The following is a 23,953-nucleotide window of genomic DNA, read 5'->3' as shown; positions in this document are numbered from 1 at the left end:
AACTGGGAACAGACTTATCTTTATCTATATACCCAGAAGTATTTTGCTAGTGTAGAATTTATTTTCCAGGGCAGATTAGTCAAAGTACAGAGTGGTGCAGTGGTCTAGAGCTAGAGCTCTCACCTCACAATCAGGAGGCTGTGAGTTCGATCCTAGGTAGAGGCAGCTATTTCTCTCTCTGGGCGCAATGAGAATATATCAGCTTAATAAAAATCTGCATTGGTGAGAGGAAGGGCATCCGGCCAGTAAACACTCCACTAGCTCCATTCAGTTGCCCAGACTCCACCCCGCAAGGGATTATGGGGTCATTAAAAGGAGAGATGATGATGATGATGATTGGTCAAAGTACTTGGAGGACTTTCATCTTCCTCTGAGCTTTCATCTATATGATTATCTAAATGAAGCTGGGAAATAAAACTATAAATATTACCAGGGACTTTGCCTTTTCATTGTTTTCTCTGTGCTGAGTTCACACTAACAATTCAGCCTGGTGTTTATCCATCCTTCCGAAAGGAAGTACCCACTGCATCTAAAGGTACAAATTCCAAAGTTTGAGTCCTCCAAATGGCATTAGGGTAATCATTATCAGGGGAGTTGGGATGAATATTTCACCCCCTGTTCTATTTATCCCTCCTCCTCCTCAGGACCAATTTGGCTCCAGAAACCTATGAATAAATAAGACTGGCAAATAGCAAGAAAAAGAGAGTAAACGGGAGTGTTGGGAGAAATATCTGGGATGGCAAAAATGCCCCCCACCCCCACCCTGGTGCTGGAGGCCGACTAGGCCACACCATGGCCTAGTCAGCCCACCCAGCACCCAGCAACCCACCCATGCCCACCCAGCAACCAGGCAGAGAACCCCTTGCTAAAATTTTTGAAGCCCACCCCTGGATATGTGCCTATACAAGACTGGTTTTGTGAGTTGTGATACAACGGATTTATTCACGGGGGGGGGAAAGGACCCAAGATTAATTTCAATGAATGCTGGAAATCTTGGACATCAGTCTGGAAAACTGGATAGCATGTAGAAGTTTTGAGTATTATTATGGCAAAGTCTAATCTATCTTGGCCTGGGAACATTATTTTTAAAATAGTGTTCTGTTTCTCGTATCAGCACATTCAAGATATGGCTCTTAATCTGAAGTTCTTTAAATCTGTTGTGTCTGTAAGGACGTTTTGGCATTTCTTAATATAAATATTAAGCAGTACGAAACCTCTGCATTCTAGGGGCTGGGAAAGCAGAGTGTGAAGACTGTTTTCATAAAGCGAATTATAAAATAAATTTTGTGATAGTTATATACTTTTCATTATTATTCTTACGGTGAAGATTAATCTGTTTTTTAAAAAATCTTCTAGGAACCTTCTTTAATGCTAATCTAAGCTCTGGTGAAGTTTGTAACTAAATACTTCATTAACTTTTTAGCCTTGTATTGATTGCTAAACATGGTGGGAGAATGCTGGGAAAAGATTTATTTTAAAAGGGGCCTGTTTCTAATTTGACTATCTGCTAAGCAGTTAATAAGAAAAAAGAGACAGACAGAGAGAGAGAGAGAGTAGACATTCAGTATTGTAAGAACTCATACCATTATGGATGTTTTAAAGGATTTCATTTTTCCAGGGTATAAAATGTGTTGCATTTTCTTTGGTGCACTTGACAGTGAAATTGCTGGACCACCAAGGAAGAGTGATTTAATTACTGATGTTTTCTTCTGTAATTTGAGTGCTAAGACTGCTAAAAGTTAATGGACCTAAGCTAGAACATGATTGTGGATAATCAAATTGCATTATACATTGAACTGTGGGATAATGTCTGTGTAAGAGAAAACAATTTGGGTTCTTTTGAGGCCCAGCAGGTGAGAAAGACCAATCCTTGTCCCCTTCTCCCAAAAATACTTTGCTTGAAGGTCAGGTCTGACCTATTTCCAATGCCTTTGAGGATCCAGATCATGGTGGGTTCCACTTACCTTTACTACCGGTTCGCAGCGGCATGCGTAGATCGCTGATGATGACATCCGGGGCGGTGGGCGGGGCCTCCCGCCAGTTTTACTACCGGTTCTTGCGAACCGGTCTGAACCAGGGGCAACCCACCACTGATCCAGATGTTGATCCCTCAACGAGCCAGCTCCCCACATAGAATACGAAGATCCTATTTCCAAATCACTAAACCAAAATGGACAGTTGTGGATACAATGAGCAATTAGGAGAAGAAGTGAAAAGGTTTCTTATATTAACCCAGTTCCTTCTCTTGATCTGTTGGTATCTGGTTGAGGGATAAGAATGAGTCTAGAAGTGTCTTTTTTTGGAGGGGGGTTCACGTTGGAAGAAATGTCCTTCTGGGTTCAGTTCCAAGTGGGGAGAAAGACACTGGAAACATGGTGGCTATTTGGAAAGATGGTTTTAATCACTGGTGAAATCCAAATTTTTTTATTACTGGTTCTGTTGGTGTGGCTTGGTGGCTTAGTGGGCATGGCAGGGGAAGGATACTGCAAAATCTCCATTCCCACCCCACTCTGGGGCCAGCCAGAGGTGCTATTTGCGGTTCTCTGAACTACTCAAAATTTCTGTTACCGGTTCCCCAGAACCTGTCAGAACCTGATGGATTTCACCCTTGGTTTTAATGGTGGACAGGATCACATGCCTTGAAGATTTTGGGCAAAGAGAAAAAGGGCAGAGATGCTGAGAGTGCCTGGGTTTTATGCCCTTTCTGGGCTTTTGAATTTGAGTTTGTGTTCTGATTGGTTCTCAGACTCCCATGGGGCCATGCAGGGGTAACTCTGTAGGTTGTTTCTTCAGTCCCAAGCTTGGTTGAGCCTTGCTGGGTGATGATGTAATGAAAGAGCTTTGGGCAATTCCTATTATAGCTCTGTCTGAAGGAGGTAGATCTTTGTTATGTAGAATAGACTGGCCCAGGCCTTAATGGCCCATTGACAAAGAGGGGGGTGAGTTTCTGCCTTCCTTTTAGGGAAAATATTCTGCCCTTTTAATATTTCCTAAAATATTTCATTTTTCTAGGAGAGGGGTGGGTGCTAAACTACCTACAGTCACATATACACTTTCTTTAAATCTGGCCCAAGTCTTCTTTGAAGCCATCCCTGAGATCAGAAATTAAGTGTCGAAAAGAACTCTTCACTTGAAGAATCCAATTCTTCTCCTAAACATCTGGGAAAGTCACCGGAAAGGACCTTTCCTTTGGATTTATGCAAAATAAGTAGTAGTATTTAAGGTCCCTCAAAGCTACAATAATTGAAAAGCAGTGTACCACTTCCAAGAAAGCTACTATGGTGCTTTAGTCCATATCACAACAATGGGTTCTTTCAGCAGTGTCACTCTGTGAGGAGAAACAGTATTTTAGAGAAGCCTCCATCACACAAACCAACTTTCTGACGTCAATCACGTCAGCTCTAACATCTACTCAATGGGCTTAATTCTAAATATAGATGAATTTGTAATGCTCTCTACAACCATCTAATCATGGTTCTGAGGGAATGTATTTCCCTCAGAACCAAACATACCTTATTTTCTTCCCTTTTTTTAAAAAAAAAAAACTTTATTTACCTCACGTCAGCCCAACGTGCACCTGTTATTCTATTATTAAATTAAAGCTTTTTTTCCCCCGTCACCAGTTATGAAAAGGTAGCTTTTGAGTGGAAGAAAGATGTGTTTCCACAGATTTTTCTGCTCTGATAATTACGGTTATTATTACTATTATTAGAGCTGCTCCCAGAATTAGCAGAATAATAAAGCTCAAATATTTCCCCAAAGAAAAAAAGGAAATCGTCGCTGGTTATCCCACAAAAATAAGCATTTTGCAATTTCCTCCAGCGTTTTTTAGAAAATCATTCTGTTTGTTCCTGTCTTTCTCTCTATCTCATCAAATCATGTCTGATTATGACTAGGATCCCTGGTATTTAACTGTTATTGAATGTAGTAATGAAAGAAACCATGGAGCTACTTAATTATCCACCCGGTAGGTGTCCAATCGTGAAATTTCTTTTCAGTCCTTGTTGTTTTGTCCCAGTCCCTGTCTTCTGTGATAAGATAATTACTGTCGATGCAATTGTTTCTAATATAAATACCCACTGATTGTAAACTTCTGGCCACAGGGCTCTTTCTGATAAAAAGAATCCTCTGAGTATCGGCAGGAACCCTCTTGCTCATTTCTCAACAAATGCACCCCAGTTGGGGGAGAAAAAAGGAAGAATCTCTATTTCTAATGAAGAATAACCAATAGGGGGCCATAAAATCCATTCACAATGAACAAGCACCGAGAGGATTCCATAAATGAAATCACCTTTCATAACAAGGCTATTTTTGTGCACTGTTTGTTATTAAACATGCTGCCAAATTATACCCCAGATGTTCATTTTGGGGGGCCATTGTGAGCTGGGAGAACTTTCTTAAAGGGCCCTACAGGCTCTCTTTCTCTCTCTCTCTTTTCCCTCTTTCTCTCTTTCTCTCTCTCACTTTCTCTCTCTTCTCTTTCTCTCTTTCTCTCTCTCTTCTCTTTCTCTCTTTCTCTTCTCTTTCTATCTCTTTCTCTCTTTCTCTTTCTTTCTGTCTTTCTGTGTGTGTCTCTCTCTCTTTTCTCTTTCTCTCTTTTTCTCACTTCTTTCTCTCTTTTCTTTCTCTCTCTCTCTTTCTCTCTCTTTTTCTCTCTCTTCCTCTTTTTCTCTCTTTCTCTTTCTCTCTTCTCTCTCTCTCTTTCTCTCTCTTCCTCTTTTTCTCTCTCTTTCTCTCTCTTTCTCTCTGTTCTCTCTCTCTTTTCTCTTTCTCTCTCTGTCTTTCTCTCTTCTCTCTTTCTCTCCCTTTCTTTCTTTCTCTCTTTCTCTTTCTCACTCTTTCTCTTTTTCTCTCTCTCCCTTTCTCCCTCTTCACTCTTTTTTCTCTTTCTCTCTTTCTCTCTCACTCTCTTCACTCTCTTTTCTCTTTCTCTCTCTTTCTCTTTCTCTCTTTCTCTCTCTCTTTCTCTTTCTCTTTTCTCTTTTTTCTTTTTCTCTTTCTCTCTTCTCTCTCTTTTCTCTCTTTTCTCTTTCTCTCTCTTTCTCTCCCTCCCTCCCTCTTTCTCTGAATTTAGGAAGGGTAGAGGAGGGTGTATTGGTTTAATGTTTGGCTCAAAATCACCAACCCAGCTTTCAGGCCTAAGGCAGGAATAGAACTCTCCATCTCCTGGTGATTGGCTCAAAGTCACTGTGGGAAGCCCTCCTCTCCCCGAAAAATGAAATATTTTGGGGAATAGTAAAAAGGCAGGATAGCATATTTGCCCTAAAGGAGAAATGAAAAAAAAACAACGACAACAACCTTAAGGGAGGCAGAAACCAGCCTCAGTTTCCCTGCCCCAAGCAGAAACTGAGGAGGCCAGCTTTTAGAAATGCAGATTTGGTAATCCATTCTGAAAGACTGGGTCAGACAGAGACTTCAGATAAGCAACAAGCCAAACGTTGACAAGATTAACTCAGACAAACACCTAGGATTTGCATTTCCCCTTTTGCCTATAGAGCCAGCCATGACCTCTACATGACCCCATAGGAATCTGGAAGGTATAAAACCCCACCCACTCTCAACTCCATTTTGTCAGCTGTCCCAGAATCACACATTGCTGGTGGTTCTTCTTCATCAATAAATGGACCCTCTTTCCAATCAGCCTCCAGCCTCCATTTTATTTCCAGAGTCTTTCTCCCAGATTGGAACTGAACCAGATGGATTTTTCTTCCATTTCTCAGCTGGTTTTCATGCCAAGGCAGAACTAGAAGTCACTGTCTCCTGTTTTCTATTCTGCTACCTTTACCATTAGATCAAAATGGCTCATGACAATACAATCAATATATAGTCTTTCCAGGTTTAACAATATTGCCCAGACTTTCTGTTAACTCTTTTATACATATTTGATTTGGGCCAAGAAAACTCAACACATTGTGATTTATACAAACAGTACCATCCATAAAGGTTTCTGGATTCTCCTGAGGATTGCTGTATATTCATTTTTTTAAAAAAAAAATATAATTTTTATCCCATTGACTTTTGCAATGGAAATTGAAAGCATGAGAAACAGATCCTCTTATCTGAAGACTTTGGATTGGTTATAAAATTAAGAGAAAGGAGTTGATGAAAATGGCAAAGTATCTGATCCCTATACTTAATTGATCTGGAATATTTTGATCTAAATATTCTGAATACTGCATGGGTGGCGCAGTGGCCTGGAGGTGGAGCTCTTGCCTCACAATCAGGAGGCTGTGAGTTCGATCCTAGGTAGAGGCTGATATTTCTCTCTCTGGGCACACTGAGAATGTATCTGCTGAACAAAACTCTGCATTGGTGACAGGAAGGGCATCTGGCCATTAAAACACTCTGCTAGCTCCATTCAGTTCCCCGGACTTCACTCTGCAAGGGATTATGGGGTTGTTAATGGAAGATGATGATTCTGAATACTGCACCATCGTTTATTGTGTGTCAAACTTTTTTTTCTGCAAGGAGTTCTGAATATGCTATAAACCTCAAAGAAGACTTTCTGGCTGATTTTATGGTCAAAAGGTAGCTTGATTTATTTTTGACTGAGCAAAATATTTATTTTATTTTATTTTATTTCATTTTATTTGTTTTATTTCATCAAGCATGTATTTTATGACAGATACAAGTGTAAACATAATTATAAATACATGACAAGAATACAAATAAAAGAAAAGATTAGGACAGGGATGGTAGGCAGTTTGATGCGCTTATGAACGCCCCTTACAGACCTCTTAGGTTAAAGTTTTAGAGGTTTGGGGAAGAAACCACAGAGTCAGGTAGTGCATTCCAGGCATTGAACACTCTGTTACTGAAGTTGTATTTTCTGCAATCTAGTTTGGATTGGTTTACCATGAGTTTGTATCTATTGTGTGCTCTTGTATTGTTTTGGTTGAAGCTGAAGTATTCATTTGGTAGGACATGGTAGCAGATTATTTTATGTACTATGCTTAGATCAGATCAAAGACGGCAAAGTTCTAAGTTTTCTAAGCCCAAAATTTCCAGCCTGGTGGCATAAGGTATTTTGTTGCGAGCAGAGGAGTGGAGGACTCTTCTTGTGAAATATCTCTGGACTCGTTTGATTGTATTTATGTCCAATATGCAGTGCGGGTTCCAAACAGATGAGCTGTATTCAAGAATTGGTCTGGCAAAAGTTTTGTATGCTCTAGTTTGCACCAATTCTGGGTGTCATGGTTCTTGGTTGATCTTTAAGTGGCATCCTGGATTTACTTTACCCATTGGATGAAGTCAAAAGAATCAGAATGAAGAAACAAGCAGAGTGGAGACAATAACCAAATTCAGTTTAAAATTATCAAAATGTTCAGTAACTTTAGCACAATTGCACTAACAGTTCATTATACATACAGTATAGGGAGTTTGCTCATCCTGTTGATACAGACATCTTTATCAATTTACCTTTGCCAGATTTACAATAAAATGTTTTAATTCAAATCTGAATTCTCATAACTTCAAGAACATAATTTATGTAGTTTTCCTAGCAACAAAAAGGAAAGTGGTTTGCCATTGTCTTTTTCTATTATATATTTCAACTAGTCTAAAATTCCATGAAATTCTCTTATCCAATAAATAACTAGCTTTGACTCTGCAAAGCTATTAAGGTATATAAGATTTGCCTCTGAGAGAGAGAGAGAGAGAGAGAGAGAGAGAGAGAGAGAGAGAGAGAGAGAGAGAGAGAGAGAGAGAGAGAGATAGATAGACTGAAGGACAGATATAAAATAATTGATTTGTCCTTGCTATTTGTTTTTCTGTAGTCCCTTGGTGGAATATACCTATTAAATATCACATTTTAGAAACAAAATAAGGAAAACATTATAAAATGGATGAAAGGACAAATTTAAATCTATTATTTTTCTTTCGCACTTCTGACTTCTTACTCTTTTGTACATGAAACCTTTATTTATGTATTTATTCATTCGATCAATCATGTTGTATGAATAAATACATTCAATTTGATCCATTGACTGGTTTCTCTTTATATGGAAGGAACGATTTGTAACCAGTGTCAAATCTCTATGAGAGTGCACCTATCCACCATACCTACACAAATGCGCGTGCGCGCACACACACACACACACACACACTGCCAAGTTTGACATATTCATTTTTATGAATATTCAAGGTAATAATATTGGAAAAAATCTGCAGTGAAATATTTATATTTCCACAGGAAATCTAAGCTATCTATTACTAATAACAGAGCAAAGACCTTAACAATGTGACATGTGCTTTTGCTACTTTAGACAAATGTTTTAATAACCATTCAACTGAATATTGCAATAAACATTAGAGTTTGCATGCTAATTGCTTAAGCTAAAAGTGCATATTCCCTTATTGCCTGGCTAAAGAAATTCTATTAATAAATTCATGTACAATGAATAGTCATGGTTTTTAACATCCTTGTTCATGGGGATAATTTACAGGGATGTCTTCCAGTGGTTCTAGTAACTGAACAGTCAAGGGTGAATAAGTTATTTTATGCAAAATCCACTCAAATGATATGGCCAACATTATTAGAAGCTTGTTGAGCCAACAGTAGAGGCAGAGAACTATAAAATGATTGGTTTTAGAAATCATATGACTATCAAGGGGCCCCAATTTTGAACTGTAGTGTTTAATGATCCTAATATGTACTTCAGTTGTAATGCTTATAGATAATAATTAGTGATATGTAACTACTGATTACAGATGACACTTTCAGTAATTACCACAGCAGATATATATATATATATATATATATATATATATATATATATATATATATATATATATATATATATATATATATATATATATATATATATATATATATATATATATATATATATATATATATATATATATATATATATATATATATATATATATATATATATTACTTTTCTAGTCAGGGTTTTTTCCTACGTAGCTCAAGATGTTTGTATACGAATAAAAAGAACAAAATAAAAATAAATATTTGACCTTTACAGGGAGGAGTCATAAAATAAGGGTGTGGCTGGCCGATGAAGCCTCACAAGGCAGAAATAGTACTATCCCAGTCTCCCTTAAGTCTCACAGCAGACAACACAAAATGTCTGATAAAGCCTGAAAGTGGTGATTTGAGATATCACCCAACTATGGCTATACAAACATCTTGAGCTACGTAGGAAAAAAAACTGACTAGAAAAGTATTATACATATAAACCTGCGAATAAAAAGAAATATATATATATATATATACACACACATGCCAAAGAAATACTGACAAAGTGAGGAGAACCTATGGCTTAGAGGTTAATACATCTGCCTAATATGCAAGCAAGCTTAGGTTCAAATCCCAGAAGGGTATGACTAGCTGATGAGAGCTAAATTGCTTGAAATAGATCTATACTAGTCTTCCTTTATTTCTTTGTCAGTTAATATAAATTTAACACAAAATTGTTTGTCATGAAAGCGACTGCCTGAGGGCTCCTGGATTGGGGCTGAAAGGCGAAAGGAAGCAGTATGCTCCTTCCCATATTGGGGAAAAAAGCTAAGGAACTATTTCAGGAAGGGGTGATTGAGCTTCTTATATAATTCTTTGGATTATGGCACCAGGATATATTGCATTTTATGAAGTTCACAAAGTATAAAAGTACAGCCACATTTGAGATCAATGTATCAGGTGCCAGCAAACAGAGCTACTCATAAATAGCTAAAATAAGCAACTTTATTGTTCTTTATCTAAGTTACAAGAATGCTTCTCTTTCCCTGTGAATGACTAGATAAGGCTTTAATGGATCTTGGGGAAAGTGAAGTTTATGGCTCACTTGGCTGCACAAGGACTCTAAGCTAGGACTTCACTTGATCCCTTCTTCCTCTTCAATCTAGCCCAAAGTTTCCCATCGCAATGAGTTGCTAGCATATATATGTATTTGCTTATAATATCTGTTGATTGTTGGATAGCTGTGCTGACCTCACTCAAAAAAGGGCAAAAAAGTGTCCCTGCTTGTGGCCATAGAAAATATGGTGACTGGACGCCCCATCCATCTATTCATTAGTGCTGCATTGATCACGAAGTCCATTGGACAGCATAAATAATACCCAACTGCATTTCTTGTAAAGTGACAATATTATTGGGGTTGATGTGGTGGAATGTAGTCTGGATTCCCAGGAGGGAGGGGCCACACTCCAAATTTGCAAGAGACAGCAAGGTTGAAATAGTTTGGGTGGGTGAAAGAGGGTTAAGAGTCTTCTCCCTAGCAATTTTCGAGTATATTTAAATAATGCAAGTCAATTTAACAAGATTTCTGTCTACATGCAAGGAGCAATAAAAGAAAACAGAGGAAGGAAGGAAGGAAGAAAGAAAGAAGAGAGAAAGAGAGAGAGAGAGAGAAAAGAGAGAAAGAGAGAGAAAGAGACAAAGAGACAAAAAAGAGAGAGAGAAAGACAGAAAGAGAGAAAGAAAGAAAGAAAAGAAAGAGCCTTGGTAGTACAGTGGTCTAAGGCACCCTGTTATTAATCTGGTTATTAAGACCAGCAGCCTGCAATTACTGCAGGTTCGAATCTCGCCAGGCTCAAGGTTGACTCAGCCTTCCATCCTTTCTAAGGTAGGTAAAATGAGGACCCAGATTATGGGGGCAATAAACTGACTTTGTATAAATATACAAAAGAATGAAGGCTATTGCTTAGAGCATTGTAATCCGCCCTGAGTCTCCGGAGAAGGGTGGCATATAAATCAAATTTAAAAAAAGAGAGAGAGAGAGAGAGAAAGAAAGAAAGAAAGGAAAGAGAGAGAGAAAGAAAGAAAAAGAGAGAAAGACAGAGAGAAAGAAAGAAAAAAGAGAAAGAGGGACAGAGAGAGAAAGAAAGAGAGAAAGAAAGGAAAGAGAGGAAGGAAGAAAGGAAGGAAGGAAGGAAGAAAGAAAAAAAGAAAGAAAGGGTGCATCATCACTGGAGGCTTTTAAGAAGAGACTGGACAGCCACTTGTCTAGAATGATATTTAAGGTCTTCTGTTTGAACAGCGGGTTGGACTAGAAAACCTTCAAGGTCCCTTCCAACTCTCTTACTCTGTTCTGTTCTGAAATTGTTTAGGAATAACTCTACATGTTTATCTTGGTTCTTGGGGCCTGGAAGGAGTACAGGAGTACAGACAATGAAGAAAAAGGAGAAAAAATCTTCATGCATTTAAAACAAAACCAAAACGCCTGGAAAAATCCCTTATGTATCTAAAAACAGATGCTCTCTGAGTCATAGACAGCCATTTATGTCTACGTGCTATTTGTGCATGTGAGAGAATACGTTGCATGAGAGAGAATACACTAAGATTATGAAAACAGGAAAGTTAACCCAGAGTTGTTGGTGTTTTTTCTCCGGAGATTTCTCTCACTGTAGTTGCAGCAATTTAGTAATTCTTAACTAAGTACTTTAGCGATCTTTTTGCAGTAAGTATTCTACACCTGCAGTTTAGTAATATTTCACATCTATTATAATAAACCTTGTTTCTGGACAATGAAATCTTAGCTCAGCAGGGGAAGTAGCTATGTCATTTATCTGGCAACAGAATGGAAATATACATGCTTTTAGTTGGGGTTTTACATGGAATATATTTTTATGTATGCTACGTATTTAAGTATGGAAATGATTTGCATGAAAATGAATTTTTTGTCCAGGTTTTTTTCCTACCTTTCTTTCCAGATCTATGCATAGGTAATGAACATTATTATTCATGAATCATATTGTATATTAAATATAGTGCGTATTGAATACAAATAGCTATTTTACATATTCTCCCCCCCAACAACTGAATAATAATAATAATAAATAAATGGTAACATTTCCTTCGAGTAATTTAAGAAGAAAGTTACTGGTCACACACTAAATGGTGTAACTGAGAGGGATTTGATCCCCAAAGTTCAGAATATAATAAAAGTTGATTTCCCTATTATCTAATATTCACTTAAACAGGATAACAGTTTTGGGATACACACCTGTGGTGGATTCGCAACAGGGGTGAAATGCTCCCGGTTCAGACCGAATCGCCCGATCCGCTAGCGATGGAGGCAGGTGGTTCAGAGAACCAGTAGCAAAAATCCCTGTCCCCCCCCATGCCCAGCTGAGCCACGCAATCATCAGAGGCTTTTTTTCTTTTAAATGCCTCTGATGATCCAAGCTGAGTTGCCTGATCATCAAGCTGAGTTTGATGATCTAAGATGACAATCCAAGCTGACGATCCAAGACGATGCCTGACGATCCAAGCTGAGTTGCCTGATCAGCAGAGGCATTTAAAAGAAAAAAAAGCCTCTGACGATCAGGCAACTTAGCTGGCGAAGAGGTTGTAGAAAAAATGGTTTTAAAAGTTAAAAAAAAAATTGGCTACGCCGACCCAGTCACATTACCCCCCTCCCCACCAAGCCACCCCCACAGAACTGGTAGTAACAAATTTTAGATTTCACCACTGATTCGCAAGGACCGGTAATAAAATCGGAGGGAGGCTCCGCCCACTGACCCGGATTTCATCATAGGTGATCTGCGCATGCACAGAAGAGCGTGCATGGGGGCGCGATGAGAACCGGTAGTAAAGGTAAGTAGATCCCACCCCTGATACACATTCAAGTCCCAGAGGTGCTTTTCCTTGGTGTTTTCCTTAAAAACTGGGAGCTGGGAGAAAACTCCAAGCTGGGAGAAAGACGCTGGAAAATTTATCTGCAGGCAAGCTGCATTTTGGAAAGGAGGTCTCTGTTTATTTGGTAGCCAGAAACTACAGTGACAGCAGCATGTTTTGGGGGGTGGCTGACAGCTTGGCATGGTGAGTAGAGTGATTTTTTTATACCCCTTTGGACCTTTGAGATTGAGATGCCTGGTGGGGTTATTTGATTATTTTATTTTTATTTATTTATTTATTTGTTCCTATTTCTATACCGCCCTTCTCCAATAGGACTCAGGGCGGTGAACAGCCAAAGTAAAAAAACAGTACATACAAAATTTAAAAGCAATTTAAAATAATTAAATATTTTGGCTGTAAATTAAAACAACCCAATTTAAAATCAATTTAAAATTTAACTCAAGCCAGCCCAGCTGGTTGAAATAAATGGGTTTTCAGGGCCCGACGAAAAATCCGGAGGTCTGTTATTGTACGTATCTCTGGGGGGAGGTTGTTCCAGAGGGTGGGCGCCGCCACAGAGAAGGCTCTCCCCCTGGGGGTCGCCAGCCGACATTGTCTGGCGGACGGCACCCTGAGGAGGCCCACTCTGTGCGAGTGTACTGGCCGGTGGGAGGCTATTGGTGGCAGAAGGTGGTCTCGTAAGTACCCCGGCCCTAAGCCATGGAGCGCTTTAAAGGTGGTCACCAACACCTTGAAGCGCACCCGGAAGACCACCGGGAGCCAGTGCAGCTCGCGCAGGAGAGGTGTTACATGGGAGCGCCTCGTCGCCCCCATAATCTCCCGCGTGGCCGCATTCTGGACCAGCTGGAGCCTCCGGGTGCACCCCAGGGGGAGCCCCATGTAGAGAGCGTTGCATTAGATTGATAATGTGCCTTTCTGTCTTCTAATTGCCCCTATTTGGTTTCCTGGGTGATGGTCAGGGTCAAGACTAGCCTTGGGGAAAGGTGGGGGATGTAAATTCTGTGTGGCTTTGTGTTTTCTGACTTAATCCTGTCAATTCAGCCTGTCTCAGTCTTCTAAAAGGGGTTACTTGAGGCCATTCTGGCTGGGAGGCAGGGATTGCTTGAGCTTCTGTGGATGGTTTTTCTTTGCCTTCTCTGGGGGCATAGAAATAAAGGGATGGGGGTGTGTCTTATGATTCTTCCCACAAACAGTTTGCTTCACATCCAGGTGTCATGGTTCTAAGTAATATACCCATAGCAAGCCAAACTCCAAGGCAGGTGGATGCCTCAAAGAATAGTTTTATTGGCTATATGATATTGGCACCGTTCTGGTGAAAACCGACTCTGAAAGTTCCCATGGTTTTCACCTAATCAAAAGGTTTTTCCTCTTCCCCAAACAATCAGTCACATGGTCCAATCAAGGTGCCGTCCAGTTGCCTAGTAACGTCACTCCTCCTCTCTCTGACCAGGTGTGAGAATGTCCTTGGTTCCCAGGAGAAAGCATTTTGTTTTGGCTACAAAACCCCAGCTCACTCTATTTCCTCCTCCCTATCCCTCAGCTCCAGTGTGGCAACACTGAAGCTTCAAAATGGCTTCCGTCAGGTCAGCTTCATGGTTGACACCAGGAAGTTGTGTCTTTAAAGAGCGTTTTAAGGTGGGGGGGGGACCCAAGAAAGTCCAGACCCTTTTGGAAGAGCACGTTTGGGACAACTGTTGCCTGGATGATGGAGAATCTTCATAAACATAACGCTCAAGGTTCATGTATGTTCTCTGGAAAAATGCTGATGCCAATATGATGAAAACAGTTTGGGATGGGAAAATGCTAATTGTTTCCAGATAGACTAGTGCAGCTCAGCGGTGAAATGCACTTACCTTCGCTACAGGAAGGGAAATGTGAGTGCGCATGCATGCATGTGCCCTCACTACACTCATGCACACCTCTTCTGCACATGAGCAGAGGGTCAAAATGGGATATAACGATGTCCTAGGGGGTGGGTGGAGCCTCTCACCACCAGCCCTACTGCCTTGCGTGAGCCAGATAGATCCAGCTCATGCTGGATCTGTCCGGCGCTGGTGTTAAGGATATTGTTGTTGTGTTACCAACCAGCAGAGTGTAGAGCACAGAGAAACGTTGCTGAGAGCAATGAATAAGTGATGTGCAAACTGGCTTATCAAAAGTTTACTTTATAGTGAAAAAACAATCTCATAGTCTTTAAATCAATCCAAGTCTTTGCCAGTTAAATCAGTCCAGTGATACAAAAATCTTCTTACCACACAAATAATAGTTGGTTAGAATAACAAACTCACTCTGGTTCGCAAACCACGATGGTAGCAGATCCATCCAACGATGATAGCACAATGGTTGCAACTCCACACACAATGGTAGCTTATCATCAACTGAATACGTTACAGTACCTTTCTTAAATTCGTTCACAACTAATTACAGCATGACTCAGCATTACAATGAATCAGCAGGAAAACTTTAAAGTCACACAATACATATTGATATTAAAGTCACAGAACACATATATTGCCTGGACAACTTGTTAGGCTCAAACCATATCCTAACAGCTGGTGCAGCTGGACTTCGGTTTTTCTACATCATTTTATATCCAAAGGGTTCTGTATGTCCCATCAAATTTGGTTGACTGTAAATATGAAGACACGGAAAAATATAAATGTTAGAAGAACTTTAGGGATCTATCATTAGATAACATTGGTGTTTGTTTTTTTATATATATATTATTAATGCAAAAATAACCCCCGAATAAATATATTTATAGAGCAACGTAATACGTGCCTTCTGAAAAATCATTTTTCCCCCATTTACAAAACAGAAAAAAAAAAATAAAGTTAGAAATACAGAGACAAAACAAAACAAATCCTATCAACTCACGTACTGATTTCTCATTCTAAAATAATATCCGTCGGTCTTTCAAGACGGAAAGGGAACGTAGATCAATCATCCAAGGTGGCCCATTTTTTAATAACCGTCTTCCCGATACTATCTTTGCAACCCACCACAGAAAACAGTTTTACTTACCTGCAATTATTTAAACTGTGTGTGCATAAACTGGAAATAAATAGTAGCAGTGAGACACTAAGAACACACTGTCCATTGTGAAGGTTTTCTGAACTAGTGGGTTTTTTTTTTTCCTGGGGGCTAAATATCGATGTATAAGGATTGGTACTGTAGCAAAAGGCACCAAACATTGGGATGTGCCTTGGTACACGGCAAACAATTGCTTCAGTTCTGGCAGAAATTCAAAGCCAAGCAGCTGCCACAGCAGTTTTCCCAAATTGGAAGAAGTGTGTGTAACCTTCAAATCTTCCCACTCATTTTGTAGCTGTTGGCTTACTCTATTAGGAAGCCCGCATGGGGTAGGTGGCTGTGATCGCTGCCACTTGTTATAATGGGTGCTTAGGGAAATTAACATAAACCCTGTTTTAAATGGAAATTTAAACACCATTTGTGTCAACTTCAGCATAGCAGCGGGCAGAGGGGTAAGGCTCTGATCCTGGAATTTGGAGCTTCTTGCAGGAACGATGAAACCAAGCTTCTGGCATATGTTAGCATAAAAGGTAAAGGTAAAGGTTCCCCTTGCACATATGTACTAGTCATTTCTAACTCTAGGGAGTGGTGCTCATCTCTGTTTCAAAGCCAAAGAGCCAGCGCTGTCCGAAGACGTCTCCATGGTCATGTGGCCAGCATGACTAAATGCTGAAGGCGCACGGAACGCTTTTACCTTCCCACCAAAGGTGGTCCCTATTTTTCTACTTGCATTTTTTATGTGCTTTCGAACTGCTAGGTTGGCAGAAGCTGGGACAAGTAACGGGAGCTCACCCCGTTACGCGGCACTAGGGATTCGAACCGCTGAACTGCCGACCTTTCGATCAACAAGCTCAGCGTCTGAGCCACTGAGCCACCGTGTATGTTAGCATAGCATTCTTTAATCTGGTGATCTCCAGATGAACTGAACCACAAGTGCCATCATCTCCAGAAGGGCAGATCTTATATTAAGACCCCTTTTTGCTAATACCCCTTTGGTATCTCTTTCCACTGAGAACTTCTAAGCAAGCTTCTTTAAAAAGTTATATTTGGAATTTTTTTAGCAATGGGTAAATAAAGGAATGACATTCTGAAAGTGCATTCTTTATCCAAAGTGTACTTTTATCAAAGTTATCAAAGATGTTGAGACTCTGGAAATAATGCAGAGAAGAGCAACAAAGATGATCAGGGGGCAGGAGGCTAAAATGTATGAAGAACGGTTGCAGGAATTGGATATGTCTAGTCTAGTGAAAAGAAGGACTCAGGGTGACATGATAACAGTGTTCTAATATCTCAGGGGTTGCCACAAAGAAGAGGGAGTCAAGCTATTCTCCAAAGCACCTGAAAACAAGACAAGAAGCAATGGATGGAAACTTATCAAGGAGACAACCAATCTAGAACTAAGGAGAAATTTCCTGACAGTGAAAAAGAATTAATCTGTGGAATGGCTTGTCTGCAGAAGTTGTAGGTGCTCCATCACTGGAGGTTTTCAAAACAAAATTGGAAAACCATTTCTCTGAAATGGTATAGGATCTCCTCCTTGAGCAGGAGGTTGGACTAGAAGACCTCCAATGTCCCTTCCAACTCTGTTATTCTTTCATAACAGGGCCTTCAACTAACATGCTATGCTATCATTGGTTTCTGAGTTATTTGGAATCTATACAGGATACTTATAAATGCTTATATTTACATTGCCTCACTTGCAACTTTTTCATTCTCTTCTCAGAGCAAAGACAGCTGCAGCTAGCTTGGATAATGGAAAAGGGACTATACCAGTGATGGCTAACCTTTTTGCCATTGTGTGCCAAAAGCAGGGGGAGCGTGGGGGGGGTGTCCCACACACATGTGCCCACACCCATAATTCAATGTTCCCCGCCCCCCCCAAACACATGCATGCGCACATGACCCCAAACACACACTCCCCCCGCTTTTGGCACACGATGGCACAGTGGGCCCATTAGGTCTTCTAATTAGGCCTTCTAATTAGGCCCATTAGGCCTTCTAATTAGGCCTTCAGAGGCTTTCTTGGAGCCTGGGGAGGGCAAAAACAGCCTTCCCCAACTTCCCAGAGGCCCTCCAGAGACCGGAAATGGCCCGTTTGCTGACTTCTGGTGGGACCGGAAGGCCCGAAAATCAGCTGGTTGGCGCATGCATGTGCACTGGAGCTGAGCTAGGGCAATGCTTGCGTGCCTACTATTATGGCTCCGTGTGCCACCTGTGGCACGCGTTCCATATGTTCACCATCACGGGACTATACACTCATTCTGACTTTACAGTAAAAATTCTGTCCTTGCTACTTGAACCCAATATCTGCTAGTCACAAAGTTTGCAGTGTCAAATCATCGTGCACGATTGGTCACCTGCTCCACTACTCCCATCCCCAGGGAACCATATATACCAGGAGTGAAGTCTAACCTATTTTTGAGCAAATAGGTCAGCTGTGAGCTCTGACTAAACATTGACCTTCATCACACGAAGTTTCTAAAACAGGCTCTCTCCAGTCCTCAGAAGAAATCTGAAGATGATCTATATTTTTTTTTTGCTTCTCCCATTTTTTGTTTAAAATGAGGATAAGAAGCAAGACACAACTTTTTAATTTACATCCTAGTATGAGCTATTGCAAATCCCTTTATGTTCTAGTCCATAAAATTTAGAATTAGAATAAATCCTCCCTCTCTTTCTATACTACTGTACATGCCATGTACATTTTCCTGGTTTGAGGAAAATACCTTTAAATCAGTGGTGGGTTTCAAAATTTTTTACTACTGGTTCTGTGGGTGTGGCTTGGTGGGCGTGGCTTAGTAGATGTGGCAGGGGAAGGATACTGCAAAATCTCCATTCCCTCCCAATCAGCTGGGACTCAGGAGGCAGAGAATAGATGGGGGTGGGGCCAGCCAGAGGTGGTATTTACCGGTTCTCCGAACTACTCAAAGTTTCCGCTACCACTTCTCCAGAACTGGTCAGAACCTGCTGAAACCCACCTCTGCTTTAAATAAATCAGAGCAGGTCCAATGAGAGGAAGATGCAATGTTGACATGACATCATTCTTCTTAAAAGATCTTCTTGAATAGTAGAAGTAAGGCAAGACGTCTTGCAAAAGGGGAACTGGCCATACATAAATTCTATGGAGCCAGGGTATTAACTAAGAAAATAATTGCTTTGAAATATTTCAAACATACCCTTACCAAAATAAATAAATAAATAAATAAAAAAATCTAATGATTCTACATCAAATGTCCAGGTATAAAGATGGGATGGTAAAAAGACCCGTTTGGTTCTTATTCGGTCACAATAAGGGCAACACTGCACAGCATTCAGTGGTGGGATTCAAATGTTAAATTATTTGGTTCTCTTCCCTAATGACCGGCTGGGTGGGCGTGGCCATGGTGGGTGTGGCCAGAGGGTATGACAGGCAGCACTGGGCCTCCTGCACCCCCCTGGGAGCAAAAATGGACTGTAGGGGGAACGCGCCACCCCCCACGCTGTGTTTTGGGCCTAGTAGACCTTCCTGAAGCCTACTAGACCCAAAACGGGGCATGGGCATGTGGCGCACCCCCCGCGGCCCCTTTTCGCTCCCAGGAGGCTTTAAGGAGGCTTCCTAGGCCCAAAACGGGGTACCGGGGAGTGCAGTGCTGCCCTCCACATCCCATTTTGGGCCTAGTAGGCCTCCCTGCAGCCTCCTGGGAGTGAAATCTGGCCACAGGTGAGGTGGCGCACCGCACCCCCCGTGTCCTGTTTTGGGCCTAGGAGGCCTCCCTGGCAGCCAAAATGGTGTGCGCGGTGACTTCAGGAGTGGAGGGGCGGGGCCAGCCAGAAATTTAACTACCGGTTCACCCGAACTGGCCCGAACCGGCTGAATCCCACCACTGACAGCATTGCCACTTCACGGATTTCTTTATGCTAACTTAAATTCACTGTGTAATCCTAACATTTTGTTTCTCAGGAATTCAGTGGAGTGGATCAATATCCTGCATTCAGCCAGTGCCACTTGTGGATATGACTGGGTTGTTTAACCGATATAGCTGATTTAAGAAACTTCTAAATTTTGCAGTTCAAAACGTATCATTTTGTATATACCTGCCCATGATATTTTGTTATTAAGGCGATAAAGTAAACCAAAGATTACATTTTTACTCCAGCAAATCTCTTTAAATTGACCGCTACAGTTATTTTACATTTATTGGTGTGGTGGTTTAAAAGATAATAGTATTTAAAGAAACCTTCAAATTTTAGTTGACCATTTCAACTTAACTCTTTCCTTAAGCAGGAAATCTGCTTCATGCATTCCTATATTATTACTTTTATCTTCATCATTTCTAGGTCCTGGTGAGGGTCAAGGCTCATATAAAGCTAAGTGAAGAGAGCTAATCATTCCTTTTTTTTTAGTGATATATAACGTCCTGGAAAATTGAGACAACAGGCCTGAAGATAACAAAATAAAAGTGAAGATGATACAGAAGAAATGGCAATTTAATTTAATTAGCCCCAGGTTATATGGCAAATGAAAAGGAATTGTGGAAAATGTATTCCACCATTTCTGGGAGATACGAAGTTGCCTAACTTGTATATTTTAATATTTTTGAGGAGCGCTATCATAAAATACAAAGATTCAAACTGCCGTATTGACTGGAAAGCTGCAGGAACTCTCTACATGGTCTCCAAGAAGTTGTTTTTACCTCATACTGAAATCTAGTGGCCATCCAGATTTCCCCCCCAGATTTTTAGTGATAGATCTACAGGACTCCCCCTTGGGATAGAGCTAATTTGAGTAAGAGAATTTAAAAACCCACTTAGCAGACATCTTTCAAAAATTAAGTTTGCAGGCCTCGGCCTTATGATAGACGAGCAGTGAGTTAATGGATCTAAACTAATTGAAGTATTATTCAGGTGGCAGAGAATCAATAGCATCATTAGTTCTCTCCATCCTCCCTCAGAAATAGAAAATACCACTTTCAACACAAGGGGGAACGTGAGAGCCCATCATGGTTCTGATTTAAGCTTTTGTCTCTTCCCGCCAAAGGAATAATACCTTTGTAGGCCTTTGCTATCTACCCTGTCAAAAGGGACGCAATGGCTCAGTGGCTAAGACGCTGAGCTCGTCGATCGAAAGGTCGGCAGTTCAGTGGTTTGAATCCCTAGGGCTGCGTAACGGGGTGAGCTCCCGTTACTTGTCCCAGCTTCTGTCAACCTAGCAGTTCGAAAGCACGTAAAAAATGCAAGTAGAAAAATAGGGACCACCTTTGGTGGGAAGGTAACGGCGTTCCGTGCACCTTTGGCATTTAGTCATGCCAGCCACATTACCACGGAGACATCTTCAGACAGTGCTGGATCTTTGGCTTTGAAACGGAGATGAGCACCGCCTCCTAGAGTTAGGAACGACTAGCACATATGTGCGAGGGGAACCTTTACCTTTACCTTATCTACCCTGTCACTAGCTGGTCTCCCTTCTGAAAGGTATTTTTGTTTCTTCTCCTGGTCTATTCAATATTCAAGTCATATAAACAAGAAAAAAAACAATGGCAGAATAAGATCCTAGTGGTCCATTCAGTTTGTCTTTTGAGGTTTTTTATTTGTTTATTTGTTTATTGCTACAGGTTTTCCTTGTCCAGTTGTATCCAACTCAAAGAATGGTGCTCATCTCTGTTTCTTAGACGAGGGAGCCAGCATTGGTCGAAGACATTTCCATGGTCAAGTGGCCAGCATGACTACACTGAGGCACATGGAACACTGTTACCTTCCCACTGAAATGGTATTTATTTATCTACTCACATTTGCTTGCTTTCAAACTGCTAGGTGGGCAGGAGCTGGAGCAAGGAACGGGAGCTTACCCCATCATGTAGAGCTTGGGTTTTGAACCTAGACTGTCAGCTTTTTAGCTAACAAACTCAACGTCTTTAACTGCTGAGCCATTGCGCCTCCCCTCCATTTATTTATTATATTTTAATTGTTATTTTTATCTTTTATTTATTTGTTGGATGATGGATATGCATTCATCCCAAGCATGTTTAAACTCAGTTACCGTTCTGCCCCAGCTCCGGATTTCCGAGGATATTGACACACACCAACGGTCCTTATCAAATTTATTAAGTAGCAAGAATAAACAAGACCGGCAAAGGTTGGCAACCAGCTCAGAAAGCAAGATATGATAAACCAAAATACTCTGATTATAAATATGAGTTGTTTCCAGCAAAAAAAAGCACTAGCTGCATGTGACTTAAATAGGCTAAGGGAGTGGCCAATTATCCTCAAGCCCTATTCTCGAGTAGACCTCCTCTTCCTGAGTAGCCACTCCTGCCTTTTGGCAGCCCTGTGTGCTCGAGCATTGAGGAGAGGCTCCTCTACTTCGCTCTCTCCACTTGAAGGAGCCTCTGGAGGTTCTGAAGGCCCCGGCTGAGTCTCTGCCTCTGGCACCACATCCTTTTCAGCCTCCTTGCTGTCCGATGCGAGCGCTGGCTGTGCAGGCTGCTGGTGCGACACCACACCAGCCTTCTCTTCATCGGGATCAGCCACGATCCGGGCAGGCCGCTGGCGGGCCACAACAGTTACTGATAATTGACCCACTACTTCCCCTGGAAGTTGGTTCTAAGCTCCTAAGCTACTCCTTCTGAGAAGTCATACTTTCTAACATTACTTTTGGACTTCTCTCCTGTGAGTTTGAGGTTATGCCCCCGCGTTCTTGATTTTTGCTTAATATTGAAAACACTGCCTTCTAGGACCTTATTCACACCCTTAATATGTTTAAATATTTCAATCAGGTCCCCCTTTCCCTTCCATCCTCCAGGCTGTACATATGCAGCTCTTCTAATCTCTTCCGACTATGTCAATTCATTATTCCTTCAAATCCTCTAATGGCACCATTCAGAAATGCTCAAAATGCATGATTCATCTGCTAAGGAAAAATCCAACTTTTACATATTTTTCCCCCCAATGCTGTTGGTGCACATGTTCTCCCGCTCCATGAGCTGAAATACGTCCACTCTTATTTCTGAGATTTCCTTCCCCTTTATGATAGCCCCAAAATTTATTATTAAATACATAAATTATTTATTTATTTATTTTGCTCCCATTATATTTCCTTTTATCATGCAATTAAATCGTCTATCGCTTTTGGAGCTTATTGCCTTTGGACAGAAAATTCAGGATTGGTGTCACTGCCAAAACTTTCAGAATGGATCCCAGAAATTATACACTCTGTCTGGAAAGCTATACAGGGAATTGGATTCCGTGGAATTGAATTTTTAAAGAGCATTTCTCTATTGCTCGGCACAAAGAATTGCAATCTTTTAGGACTTAAATGCCTCTATAATATACAGTAAGCTATCTATGTCCTCAAGATTACCTGCCTCTGATGTAAATTTTTAAAAAATAATAATAAATAGGTGTGTGGGATGTCATTCATTACTCATAATTCAAGGTAATCTCTGTCAAATGGGAAATATACTTTTGTACACTTGTTGTTTATCTTTGTCAGGGATCAAAGTTTTTCCCCCCATCTCTAATAACATCTTGCACTCAACAAGAACATAAGAGGGTCTATGTCTAACATCTACCTAATCATGACACAACCATGCTGTGACAACACTTATTTTCCACCCTGAATCTGTGACACCAACTTTATCTTCTCCTCAGCACATGAATAAAGAAATTTTAGTCCTTAGCTTGCCATTATTAATGTGACCTTTTCTCCAGATGCCAACACCTTCCAATGATAGCCTCAAGGTGAGTAAAATCTGTTAAGGTTTCTTACCTGATAGCTTGAAGGGAAGTTTCAGAGGACTCCAGATGCTGGAAATAAAGGTAGAAAGGCAGGAAAGGAATCAATAGTAGTGATAGAAAACTGTATACTGGGTGGAGTGCACTTTATCTTCATAATGGGAAGAAGTCATGATTGGCAGAAGGCATCTTTCCAAGTTGTATCAATTAAATTTATATCTTTCTGGCTTGCAGATTCTGCCACATACTTCTTTAACTATGGTGTTTCTTCTCCTTCTCCTTCTCCTTCTCCTTCTCCTTCTCCTTCTCCTTCTCCTTCTCCTTCTCCTTCTCCTTCTCCTTCTCCTCCTCCTCCTCCTCCTCTTCCTCCTTCTTCTTCTTGAGGCAAGTTGAGGCAACAATTAATCAGTGGAACAACTTGCCTCCAGAAGTTGTGTATGCTCCAACACTGGAAGTTTTTAAGAAGATGTTGGATAACCATTTGGCTAAAGTGGTGTAGGGTTTCCTGCCTAAGCAGGAGATTGGACTAGAAGACCTCCAAGGTCCCTTCCAACTCTGTTATTCTACAGTATATTCTATTCTATTCTATTCTATTCTATTCTATTC

Source organism: Pantherophis guttatus, chromosome 5, assembly GCF_059756535.1.
Source record: "Pantherophis guttatus breed Tessera chromosome 5, ASM5975653v1, whole genome shotgun sequence".
In the NCBI taxonomy this organism is placed as follows: Eukaryota; Metazoa; Chordata; class Lepidosauria; order Squamata; family Colubridae; genus Pantherophis; species Pantherophis guttatus.
Note: the sequence above shows the minus strand (reverse complement) of the source record.